The sequence below is a fragment of the Gigantopelta aegis genome, chromosome 1 (assembly GCF_016097555.1).
Source record: "Gigantopelta aegis isolate Gae_Host chromosome 1, Gae_host_genome, whole genome shotgun sequence".
Taxonomy (NCBI): domain Eukaryota; kingdom Metazoa; phylum Mollusca; class Gastropoda; order Neomphalida; family Peltospiridae; genus Gigantopelta; species Gigantopelta aegis.
In genome coordinates, this window is record NC_054699.1 from 6,485,706 (window position 1) to 6,500,329 (window position 14,624).

Here is a 14,624-nt window from a genome sequence, read left to right on the forward strand (position 1 = left end):
TCATTAATTATTTTTTTAAATATTTTTTTACTTCAGTAGATAAAATGTTTTAAACATAGTTTAAGTTAGTTTGTGTGAATTAAAATAAATTCACTTTGTTCCAGTTCTTTTAAAGTTTTTATATCAATTTGTCTGTCGGCACTTGTAAAGTGTAGAGTAACGATTATTTTTGGTGTCAAGTCGACTGCACTGTGTAAAAACACCCACATGTGTCCATTGTGAACACAAAAGCAACAACACAATAGACGTTATACAATGAAGCCGTCTCCTACCAAGTTCGCACACCTGCACCAAGGCCATTGTCTACTACGAAGGTGACACAGCTGCACCAAGGCCATTGTCTCCTACCAAGTTGACACACCTGCACCAAGGCAATTGTCTCCTACCAAGGTGACACACCTGCACCAAGGCCATTGTCTCCTATCAAGGTCACACACCTGCACCAAGGCCATTGTCTCCTACCAAGGTGACACACTTGCACCAAGGCCATTGTCTCCTACCAAGGTGACACACCTGCACCAAGGCCATTGTCTCCTACCAAGGTGACACACTTGCACCAAGGCCATTGTCTCCTACCAAGGTCACACACCTGCACCAAAGCCATTGTCTCCTACCAAGGTCGTGGGGCGGGACGTAGCCCAGTGGTAAAGCGTTCGCTTGATACACGGTCGGTTTGGGATCGATCCTCGTCGGTGGGCACATTAGGCTATTTCTCGTCAGAGCTAGTGCACCACGACTGGTATATCAAAGGCTATCCTGTCTGTGGGATGGAATATATAAAAGATCCTTTGCTACTAATGGAAAAATGTAGCGGGTTTCCTCTATGACTGTCAAAAATGACCCTATATTTGACATCCAATAGCCAATGATTAATAAATCAATGTTCTCTAGTGGTGTCGTTAAACAAAACAAACAAACTTACCTACCAAGGTCGTACACCTGCACCAAGACCATAGTATCCTACCAAGGTCACGTAATCACGGGAAAGTAGGTCATGACACCCGGTAGGCCTGGATACTACTGCCACTATGACAGTTTAATATCGTATTCTGGCATTTTGATTTTGATTTTCTTATTTTCCATAACATTATTATTTTTCTTACAAAACACATTGTATTAGTCTACCTAAAATTAGTTTTAAAGTGACCTGTGTAGATATTGTTTGTTAATGCCCGACAGCCATGCCAAACTTTTTATCGCTTAATAAAACAACATGGGGCTGTCACAGTCTCCAGGTCATTTTAAAGTTGGAAGGAGGTCAAAGGCCGAATGAGTATATTGATGTTTTAATTATTTTCTTGCTTCTGCCCAATTAACGTTCATGCACACTGTCCTGGGCACATACCTCGGCTAACTGGAATGTCTACCCAGGACTTACATTAATGGTTAGTTGTTAGTTGTTAGGTTAGTGGTTAGTTGTTAGTTGTAAGTGGGATACAAAGTCGGTATAAATATGTAACCATACATTCACAAACGCACACGCTTTCACTTACACGTATACACGCATACACTTACTTTTACACACGCATACACATAAACGTACACGCATAGGCACATAACATCACACACAGGGAAAATGGAAGTACGTAAAACATATTCACACCCACTAAAGATGGTCTAAAGATCAGTCAGTCTCCCCTGAGTTATTTCCCTTCCCGGCCACAACCGTTAAACCGGTGTAAGCGGAATGCAAGTCCGTAGGAACAGTTGTCTGCCCGGACTTAATCTCCTAGGAATGCAAGTCCTAGGACTAACGTTCCTCAGGAATACTGATCTGGACCCATATTCACAAAAAAGGTGTAAATTTACGTCTAAGACTAGCACTTACGTCTGCCGTAGATTTACGTTTACGTGCAAGAAGCACCTTATTCTCAAAGACGGCCGTAAGTGTAACTTACGTAACTTAGTTGGACGTAAATCTACGATTTAACTCTCACTGGAGTAATTAATAAAAACACATTAGAAACGATGGCTACCGGGTAAATAATAAATGCGCAAAACGCAATTTTGTTTGTCGTCTGCTAACAATAACATCGCGAACAGTGAACCATGACATTTTGGTATTGGTGGGGATCCGCGTTTTGGTACGAACTTGAGGACATTTCTTAAAAAGGAAAAAATAACTCAGAAGAAATTGGCCGAGTCGAAAACATCCGTTCGATCAGCAACAAAAATATGTTCAATCCGTGGGCGGTCGCCATCGCAAACTGCTTCATTTATTGGAGATGCTGCTAGTTTCCGTAAATAATAGTAAATAACGGCGATCGTGCTTGATTTATTATATGTACACAACTTACGTGCAGCGTTAGTTGCAACTTGAGGCACTCTTATATTTACGTCCAACTTTACACGTAACTTACGTTTTCGTTGTTTCGTGAATAGCTCTTCAGTCGTAGATTTACGTTTACGTGTAAAACTAGGCTTACGATGTTTTGTGAATATGGGTCCTGACTACCAGGATATCAAGTCCGGGCCGGACTTGCATTCCTGGACAATCAAAATTTAAGTCCATTTGTACACATAAAAATTAAATTATAAATGTAAAACAAAACGAAAAACAGCTTTCTTCCTGGTTTATTTAATTAACTTAGGACACTAGCGCCTCTCTTTATTTGAATATTTTCTATTTATTCCAATATTTTCCATTTATTCCAATATTTTCCATTTATATCATTAGCAAGCGTTTGTACACATTTTGTTGACATTATTACATGAGCAGAACTAAGGTCTATATTCATTGCGTGTTGTTCCAACTAATAAATGTTTAAACATTTAAAAGTAACTCAAATTTTTTTTTCCATAATTCGAAGCATGTATTAGTACTCGCAAATAAGTATAACTTGCCCATATGATATACCAACACAATTATCTGTTAGACATTATGTACTGGTAGTTGATAGTGATAATAATAATAATTTAACTATAAAAATGTGATATTTGCGTTATATAACTTACTAAACATGTGCCTGCTTTGTCAATTTTGCTCATTTTCAAAAATTAATTTGGTCTAACATATGACATCAGACTCTAGGCTCTATGATATCTTAGTTCCAACCAACCATACCATCGATAAAAAAAAAAAGTTAAATGGTTTTCATTAATGTTTATCAATTAATAGAAATATTAATGACTAAGAGTGGGTTTTAGCAGCTCAATGGGCTACTACACCGACTAAAACAAAACAGTAACCCCTGAACAGTTATCATACTATCAATAATATGCACACACAATTTACAAAGAAACTTTTACATCTGACAGTTCTGGTCACAATAGGCATTCAGGCTCCCTTTTTGGGAGAAGGGGTGAGGGGAGGCTGATTTTTATTTCTCCCAAATGAAACGAAAATGTCCGAATCTGGAACGCAATGGTGAAGATTTCAGCCAGTTCATTTTGCCCGAACGTGTCCATTGCGCCCCCCCCCCCACCCCCCCCCCCACCCCCCCCCCACTGGGGAAGTGACCCCCCGACCCCCACCTCCACCCAGTCTCAAACGATTATGATGTTCCTAACGGCCAGGTATAATAATACAGATACTCTTTCCCCAACTCGTCTCTTATGCTTATGATGGTCAAAACTGCCATAAGGCAGTCAGTGATAATTAATTTCATGCATATTATTCCTGTTATTTTTATATTGTAGTTACTGGACTTTATAGTACTAGTTATTAGTACTAACTACTAGAACTAAGTGCAGTTTTCAGAGTTTCATTTCAGGGATTTTCATGAATCATATATATATAATAAGCAAAATATCGGAAATATATTCCAGGAATATTAGGATTGAAAGTCCTGTGGACTAGGAGTACCAGGACTAAAAGTCCCACGGACTTGCATTCGTCGGAATGCACGTCCTAGGAAAAACAACAACTTAAAACATAAACCAGGTATGAAAGTCCGGGTAGGACTATGGTTGCTAAGGTATGAAGGTCCGATATGACTACTGTTCATACGGACCTCGGTTCCCACGGACCTGAGTTCCTTTTACACCGGCCTCGATAGTGTCGTGGTTAAGCCATCGGACTACAGGCCGGTAGTTAAAGGGTTCGCGTTACAGAGTTCGCAGGCCGGTACCGGCTCCCACGCATAGCGAGTTTTAACGACTCAATGGGTAGGTGTATGGCCACTACACCCTCTTCTCTCTTACTAACCACTAACCAACTGGCAACTAACCCACTGTCCTGGACAGATAGCCCAGATAGCTGAGGTGTGTGCCCAGGACAGCGTGCTTGAACCTTAATTGGATATAAGCACGAAGATAAGTTTAAATGAAATGAAAAATTAGAAAATCAGGCCTCGGTGGTGTCGTAGTTAAGCCATCTGACATAAGGCTGGTAGGTACAGGGTTCCCGTTACAGGGTTCGCATCCCGGTACCGGCTCCCACCCAGAGCGAGTTTTAATGACTCAATGGGTAGGCGTAAGACTATTACACCCTGTTTTCTCTCACTAACTTTAACAACTAACAACTAACCCACTGTCCTGGACAGACAGCCCAGATGTCTGAGGTGTGTGCCCAGGACAGCGTGCTTGATCCTTAATTGGATATAAGCACGGAAATGAGTTGAAATGAAATGAAAATTAGAAAAACATCCCAATGTATCTGGCAATCATTGTGCATGTTTCATATTGCAATCATTATTTATTAAGTGAAATATTGTCTGGCAATTAAAATGCAATGTGTGCGTTAAATGTGAAGCGGTGTGACTAATTTGTTGTCATAATTCAGTGGAGACATTCTAAAATGTTAATGCACGCTTGCAGTTTAAATGACTCGAAGACATTAAATGACGTAGGTGTGCAGACAGAACTGAAGAGATTTAGGAATATTACTTTTAAAATAAATTTAACTCAAAAGTTAAAGTTTGATTTGTTTAACGACAGAACAAGATTACATTGATTTATTAATCATCGGCTATTAGATGTCAAACATTTGTACCACGGCCTTTGATAAACTAGTCGTGTTGCACTGGCTGGAAAAAATCTGAACTTTAAGCTATGGGCCCACCGACGGGGATCGATCCCAGATCAACCGCACATCAGGCGAGCGTTTTACCATTGGGTTACGTCCAGTCCAAATTTAATTGAAGACGACTAGTCAATGGTTTTAACCTGCTTACATCCAAATAAAGTTGAAACACGCGCGGCTCTTACATAATATCATGATAGCTAGAATGTGTACCCAAAACTAAAGGGGGAAGTAGAGCACTGTTTATGGCGGGCTATGGACAATTTGAAATAAAACTTAGTGAAAAAGAAAGCCAAAATTAAAGATTAACTGAACTACCCACCTGCATTTAATTTTTTTTTTTTTAAATTGAACATTTATATAATTTGGAACATTTTAAAAGACAATACAAAAATAAATAACAGAAAGAAGAGAGGATCAGACTATTTTATTTAACAATGTGGAAAAAAATATTTAAACGTGTTAACGTAGTGTATAGGTTTAAAGACCAATCCATATGCGCGTGGCCTAGTCAATTCCGTTAAGTTGCGTTACTGTTATTACAATTCGCACTATGTGAAACATGTAAGAGAAATACATGTATGTCAATATTATTTTACATATTTTGTCTTCTTTGTTTTTAAATACAAAACAGTACATTAAAATATATGTCTGTATATATGTATAAATATGTTCTCAAGGGACATCAGCCCTAATGAAAATACAGTAGGTATTGTTCCTCCGTGGATTGATTGTTCAACTCACTGTCAATTAAGAAAAAAACTCACTAACAAGCTGAGCTCTGACCAGACTGTTTTTGTTTCTAAAATCAATCATATCATCCTAATATTAATCCACAATTACTATGTTTTGTTTAATCCACTAAGCCACACTACCTCGTGTCAGGTTCATGCCAACCACGAGCGTTATTACAAGTGCGCACTATGTCACTAATATAACAGAAATGTGTCAATATTATTTGTCATTGTTTTTGTTTCAATCAAGTAGATTTAAACAAATAAAATGCATTTATATACGTATGTATTTATAAATATGTTGTCAAGGGACAGCAGGCCTAATTCAAATAAATTAATATTATGTATCAGTATTTCTTGTTTCTCAATGGGCTGAGAAACCTAATGTCAATGAAGCACTAAACTAATTTAACATTCTGCGCTCGAACATTAATCCTTTTATCCTGATATTAATCCCTAATTACTATTTGTTTTAATCTACTAAGCTACGCTACCTAGTGCCAGCCTCCTGCCAATCTCGAGCGTGCCTGTTGCCATGACGATAGCGCGTCACTTTGCTCGCGCCCAGTAACATTCGTAAGTGGATCCCAAGTAAACGAGAGGAATATATCAATAATATCGATAATAACTTAGTTCAAACAATCCTCTTAGTACTGGACGATGAATCTGTTGATATACAAGCACGTGTTAACCAAGCAGCCGACACGCTGAAAAAATCTATTTTTAGACTCGGCAGTCTCAACATTTGGTCAGGTGGTGCTCGCGCTAACAACCGTGATAAAAAGGCCACTGCTAATAAGCGACCCTGGTTTGGGGTAAGATGTCAATATTTGCGAAGGCAGTATCATGAATCAAAAACATTATACTCAAAACACAAAACAATAGAAAATAAAAAGAGGTTAATTAATGCCAGTAAGTCCTATAAGAAATGTATTTCTAACGCATACTCACAACACAGATTTAAAACTGAAAGGAAAATGAGAACATTACGACTAGACAATTCCAAGGGATTCTATAAAATATTGAAGGGACCACGCAAATCGGACATAAACGTTCCCCCAGTAAATGAATTCTTCAATTTCTTCAGTAATTTAAACAAGGGCGAACCGAATGAGGATAATACACCCGAATTTAATATGGACGAAGCACTAAATGAAGTAAACAATGACAGTATTATTAATGGTCAATTCAGCGAAGATGAAATTTTAAAAGGCATAAAACAACTTAAAAATGATAAAGCTGCTGGTATTGACAAAGTCGTTAACGAGTACATTAAATCAACCGCAACAATTCTCTTGCCAGTTTACGTTAAATTTTTTAACATATTCATCGAGCACGGTGTTTTGCCGGAGGAATGGCTCAATGGTATCATCATACCAATTTTTAAAAATAAAGGAAACCGCCTATTGCCTGAAAACTACCGACCGATCACATTGCTTTGCTGTTGTTATAAGTTATTTACATCTATACTCAATAACCGTTTAAATATATTTATTGAAGAAAATAATATCATGAGTGAAGTCCAGGCTGCTTTTCGTAAAGGCTACTCCACAACAGACCACATATTCACCTTACATAATTTGATAGATATCTTGAAAAAAAGAAAAAAGAAGTTTGTTGATTTTCAGAAAGCTTTCGACATGCTTTCACGAACTAATCTATGGCAAAAGTTATTATATAATAATATAAACGGCAAATTCTTTAGAATCATACACCAGATGTACCAAGGCCTTAAATCACTTATATATGTAAACAACCAACACTCCGGGCTATTTCCATGCAACAACGGTATCCGGCAAGGCGAAAATTTATCACCTGTTTTATTTTCTTTATATTTAAATGATTTAGAAGACTACTTATTCAATCATGGATGTGAAGGGCTTTCCCCTATCCCAGATAATCCCGTAAACCCAACTGACGTTGGTCTTCAACTTATCTGTCTGCTATATGCTGATGATACAGCCCTCTTAGCAACAACTGCATCTGACCTACAGCATACGTTAAACACCTTTTATGAATATTGCAAGACATGGAAACTTAAAATTAATATCACTAAAACGAAGGTAATTATTTTTAACGGTACAGCTAAAGACTACAGACATATTTTCAAGATAGGAAACACTGCTTTAGAAAACATTAAAGAGTATAAATATCTAGGAATTACATTTACTAATAAAAATAATTTCCGAATTACAAAGATGAGACTTAAACAACAAGCTACCAAAGCAATGTATTTTGTACTTGCAAAAGCCAAAGAACATTTTCTGTCAGTCGACTGTAAACTTAAAATGTTCGACTCGATGATCCTTCCAGTTTTACTACATGGGTGCGAAATTTGGGGACATGAGAAAACTGATATCTTAAACGCTGTCCAAATACTTTTTTCCAGACATATTTTACCAGTAAAAAAAATCGACACCACTATTTATGTTATATGGAGAGCTGGGGAGAATGCCTGTCGAGCTAACTATATACAGACGAATGGTCTGTTATTGGGCACGAATTGTATCGGGGAAACAATCTAAACTATCTTTCTTATTATATAGAGCAATGTTATTAGACCATCTTAGCAATAATACCAATTATAACTGGATCACTACAGTAAAAAATATCCTGAATAATTTAGGAATGAGCGATGTCTGGCTTTCCCAATCTTTTGTATCAGTTAAGGTCCTCTCTCAACAAATAAAAAATAGACAATATGACCAATATTTACAAACATGGAGTAACGAAATAGAACTCTCATCGAAAGGCACTACGAAAGGAACACCTCAGTCTAGAAAAATATTTTTTATCCCTGAAAAGATGTGGACAACTATTTTGAAATTCAGATTATCTAATCACTATTTGCCTATTGAAACTGGACGCTGGAATAACATACCTAAGAAAGACAGGCTATGTAACCTATGTGATGAAATAGACATTGGTGACGAATACCATTATATTTTCGTCTGTAAATATTTTCATGATTCCAGGGTCCAGTTTCTACATCCATATTATTATACACGACCAAATACTTTCAAATTCAAACAACTCATGAACAGTAAACGAATCAGTGTATTAAAGAATTTATCAAAATTAATAAATGTTATTACTAATATCTTTAAACGCTCAAAATGCACCCAAACTAACAGTATTTAAGGATTGTACTGTTTATACTGGAAAATAACTTATTTACTGCATATATTGTCAACCACCATCTTGTCATGTGTATATTGTGAAGTGAATGTGTGTACATATATACATTTATATTGTAAATCCCAAATTCTTCATGTATATATATATATATATATATATATATATATATATATATATGTGTGTATATATATATATATTTATATATATATGTTCCTTTATATTATGTAGCCCTCCTATGCCGTTGCTGAACGGCCAGAGTGTAAATAAATTCTGTTCTGTTCTGTCTGATTGCCACTCATCCCTCTTAATTAACGCCAATTCATTTTTGACACATCATTATCGTATAAAACTCTTATGACATTCCATATGAAAGCCATTCAGCATATAGATACACGCATACCAGTTCGTTAACAGTTGACATATTTTATAAACTATTTTACCATGGAAAACTATACCTCAAGGACATGTCTTGTAGACATCGATGTTTTGGACAATGGTGGACTCGAAAATGAAGAGTTTAATGGTGAGTACTTACAATCAACGAAATGTGTTGATATTGCTGTATTGTCGATAGAGCGTTCACCTGAGGTGATTGCGGAGTAGAATCGAAACACATCTGTGAGCTCATTATCTGATTATGTTTTTTCCCGTTCTAACCAATGCCCCCACGAATGGCCGTGATATGTGCTGTTCTCGATGTGCAAAGATGCATATAACAGATGCCTTGCTACTAACGAAAAAATATAGCATGTTTACGCAAAGACAACGTGACAAAAAATGTATGTTTGACATCCGATACTTTATGATTAATTAATAAATGAACTCTAGTGGTGGTGTTCAGAAAAAAGGAGAAAAAATCCCTTTAAATAGTTTGTATTGCTTTATAGCCTGCTACGTACAGTACTTCCGTGGAAAAAAAAAGAATATCTAAAAGAGTATGTATGTATAAATCGTGAGTTATAATAATTCTTCTTCTTCAGACTCCAGTTCTGGATACGACTCTGATGATTCTAGATCTTCTGTCGGTGACGACCAAGTGAGCGCCACCTGCCGTCCACCCAGCGTTCCCGGGGAGATAATGCTGTTTAGCAACACGAGCGGTCTGTGTGACAGTATCAGGTACATCATCACAATGCCGGAGTTGTGTGACGTCATGTTCCTCGTCGGAAAAGAACGAGTCCCAGTTTACGAAAAATACATCGGCTATTGGGTGTCAAACTATGGTAAATGCAAAAACGATGTGATGATCAACATCAATATAAAAATTCAACAGTTAAATTAAAACACAGTGTAAAGAACTGTGCAAAAATACAAATATCACAGATATATAAAATTAAAATTTAAAGGATTTCCTACAGAATGAGAACATTAATGTGCTGCCATGGCCATCAAGATCGCCAGATCTCAACCCCATTGAACATCTATGGGACGAACTGGACAGACGTATACGCCAGCGTGACCCGGAGCCTCAGACGCATCCGCAACTGTCACATGAACTGCAGTAAGAATGGGCTAGGATTCCCCTTGCCCGGATTCAGAGACTCATTCAGTCTATGCCAAAGAGATGTCGCGCTTTGATTGCTGCTGCTGGTGGCCACAAAAGGTACTGATTTCAGTGCCCTCGTGCGACGCTGTTTGGTAACGAAAACGTCTCCACTGCCGTCACTCGATAGCAAGAACATTGTCACATACTCATGTCAAATTGTACTGTGATACGATCGTAAATAACGAAATTATGCCACTTTGTATTAAAGAGATAATTTCATGAATATTTCGCCGAAGCGTTTCTTTTTTGACAGAGTATATATCTATTTAATAACGAATGTAAGATCAAATAAAAATGAAAAAAAGGTTGTATAAACCAGAAGCAGGAAGGATGTCATAAATAAATAATTTGCGTACGGAATCTGATATATTTGACATTCTCAGTTTTCAAAACATCAAAAGAAACTGTTCTATATGACTTTTAAGTCGCTGTCCCCAGATGATAAAATGTGATCCGGATACGTAGGTTTTATTATTATTATTATTGTTATTTTTTATTGTTTTTTTTTTCAATCTGATGTATTCAGTCCTGACCTTTAAACAGAGAAAAAACATTGCACGTATGATATGTTACTAATGAATATTTTTATTATTTTTATTTTTTTTATGCCAGATTGAAAAAGAAAACGAAAAAAATGTTTTATTTAACGACGCACTCAACACATTTTATTTACGGTTATAATATTACAGCGTCAGACATATGGTTAAGGACCACACAGATATGGAGAAAGGAAACCTGCTGTCGCCACTTCATGAGCTATTGTTTTCGATTAGCAGAAAGGGATCTTTTTATATGCACCATCCCACAGACAGGGTAGTACATACCACGGCCTTTGATATACCAGTCTTGGTGCACTGGCTGGAACGAGAAATAACCCAAATGGCCCACCGACGGGGATCGATCCCAGGCCGACCGTGCATCGAGCGAGCGCCTTACCACTGGTCTACGTCCCGCTCCCTTGTGCCAGAGTATGTCACGAGATAATAAACTGTGAACGTAGCAGTTAAAATTTCTCCGATATGTGAACAGCTCCACTATGTTCACACAGATAATAAACTGTGAACGTAGCAGTTAAAATGCCTCCGATATGTGAACAGCTCCACTATGTTCACACAGATAATAAACTGTGAACGTAGCAGTTAAAATGCCTCCGATATGTGAACAGCTCCACTATGTTCACACAGATAATAAACTGTGAACGTAGCAGTTAAAATGCCTCCGATATGTGAACAGCTCCACTATATTCACACAGATAATAAACTGTGAACGTAGCAGTTAAAATGCCTCCGATATGTGAACAGCTCCACTGTTCACACAGATAATAAACTGTGAAAGTAGCAGTTAAAATGCCTCCGATATGTGAACAGCTCCACTATGTTCACACAGATAATAAACTGTGAACGTAGCAGTTAAAATGCCTCCGACATGTGAACAGCTCCACTATGTTCACACAGATAATAAACTGTGAACGTAGCAGTTAAAATGCCTCCGATATGTGAACAGCTCCACTATGTTCACACAGATGGTTGTGTCACAGGTTTATGTGCACTATCAGACATTTACGGAGTACAATAATCTGCATATCTGATTGGTAGTTGTATTAATTTATGCAAATACGTTGACTCCAATTGGTAGTTGTATTAATTTATGCAAATACGCTGGCTCCAATGTTACAGAAGGTTCTATATATAACAGAAGACTTCAGCAAGGGTTTAAAGTATTTATTCAGGGATCACCCTCAGGGATGTGAAGATCCCGATGTATATAAAACAAAGATTCGCACACATACAACGACCCTTGAATAAGAAATGGACATAAAATCAGTTACATTTTCCAGGTTACAACATATATTATTTTACCACACATAACGCTATTTGTCAAGTGCAAATTACTTCAATATTATATTACTAATGTACATCAAATTACTCAAATCAAATATAATTATAATTCTTCTTCTTCTTCGGTTTCATATGCCCACTAAACCCTGAGATGTGCGGCATCAATGAACTGGATCGTCAGTTGGGAGCTCACCAGTGCTCCCCCATAGTTAGCTTTTCTTTGATGCTCTTTTCTTCTGGCCAGATGTTTTGCTTTATCTTTTGGAGGAGACGGCAGCTTTGAAGAACGTATTCTGGTGTCTGAGATCCTATAAGCATGTGCTAAGCACATTATAAAAGTATATAAATACCATTCTGTATTCCATAACACACAGAATCATAAACATGCCACAAGTTACATCATTGATAACCTGTCAATAAAATACCACTTATAAACAGGTGCGCATAATATATATATATATATATATATATATATATATATATATATATATATATATATATATATATATATATATATAGTAGTCGTTTTCGAGTTGAAAGACGCTATATTATAGAAACAAGCCTGTCATGTATAGATAAAGATACACTTTTAACGATGTATATATATATATATATATATATATAATATATATATCTTTTTTTAAAAGTAGGGGAACTCTAATAAGAATTTACAATTGCCAAAATTGTAAGGTATATTAGCTGTGGGGAATGGTTATATGATAATAGTGAATTAAGTGGGAAAACATTACAACCGGTAGTTCAGTACTACAGTAGGTTTTATGACCACCAAAGATCTTGAAGGACGACTGGGGTCAGAAGTGAAATTTGAAAGTTGACGTTTTTTTTATCAGTAGTGGGTGATACCGCCACGATGTGTCGGACATTCATTCAGTCGACGAGGCATACTGCATATGAGTTTCCCAATGGCCATTTGAGGGAAGGAAGAAAATGTTTTATTTAAGGACGCACTCAACACATTATATTTACGGTTATATGGCGTCAGACATAGCCTATGGTTAAGGACCACACAGATATTGAGAGGAGAAACCCGCTGTCGCCACTTCATGGACTAAGCGTGACCAGCGAGGAATACCCCACTTCTGATGCTCCCTACACCATACACGTCTGTGGGCAATGTGACGATTTGTCAAGGTAGGCACAACCCGGGGCCGTCGAGCATGAAGATGGGCTGCATGAAGACGATTTCTAATCGTCTGACCCGTAACTCGGACACCAGTAGCCTGATGAAGGTTTGCATCAATTTGATTTGCCGTTTGAGCTCGATTTCTTAGAGCCTAGTTATGGATGAATCGATCCTGTACTCCTGTGGTTGCTTGGGATGACCTGAACGGGCTCGATCGTCAATATTTTGGGTTTGTTGGTACCTGTAGCATAGTCTGCTAAAAGCTGACTTCGAAACATTGAATAGAAGGTGTTGGCCACTTCACGCTGACTTCTGCCCGTTTGCAGAATGCCAATAGCCGTAGACGCTCATCGCGTTGCATGCGCCGCATCGCAAATTCAAACAATAAAAATGACTAAAAACAAAACAATAACAACTGTATGATCAACAGAATGAAAAAGATTGACAGAAATAATGTTCCACAGTGATTAATCGACCTTCCTGGAAATTATCAAAATCGAGAATAACACCCCACGCACGTGTACGGGGCAACTGCGTGATGCACATGCAAACTATGGAATGTGTTTCGGTGTGCTGATAAACAGACCTGAACGTTCTTTACTAGGATGTCTGTGGTCAAAACGTATGTTCGGTCTAATAGTTGATATTAACATTAATATTTCAGGTTCCCCTACTTTTTTTGAAGAGTATACATACATACATACATACATACATACATACATACATATATACATATATATATATATATATATATATATATATATATATATATATATATATATATATATATATATATCAAGTTAAGGTTTATCATAATATATATATACACTAATCTATTTTACTACTTAAAACATATGGTTATATCTTAAAATATATGTTTGTATTTACATATGTTGTTAATAAAGTAGATTAATAACTGATTTAGTTATTTACTTATATGTATTATCAAACCTAATTAAATATTCGTCTTAGAAGACAAATATCCCAATATAATTATAAACTTTATTAAACACTACTTTAACCCATTCGCTACAGAATAAGTTTAATCAACTGCTTACACATGCCAAGTTCCAAGTTAAGGTTTATCATAATATATATATATACACTAATCTATTTTACTACTTAAAACATATGGTTATATCTTAAAATATATGTTTGTATTTACATATGTTGTTAATAATTGTGCGGAACTTGATCAAATATAAAATGTGCAATGCAGAAAGGCACCTGATCTTGCTTGAATGTTTAAAAGTCTCGGACT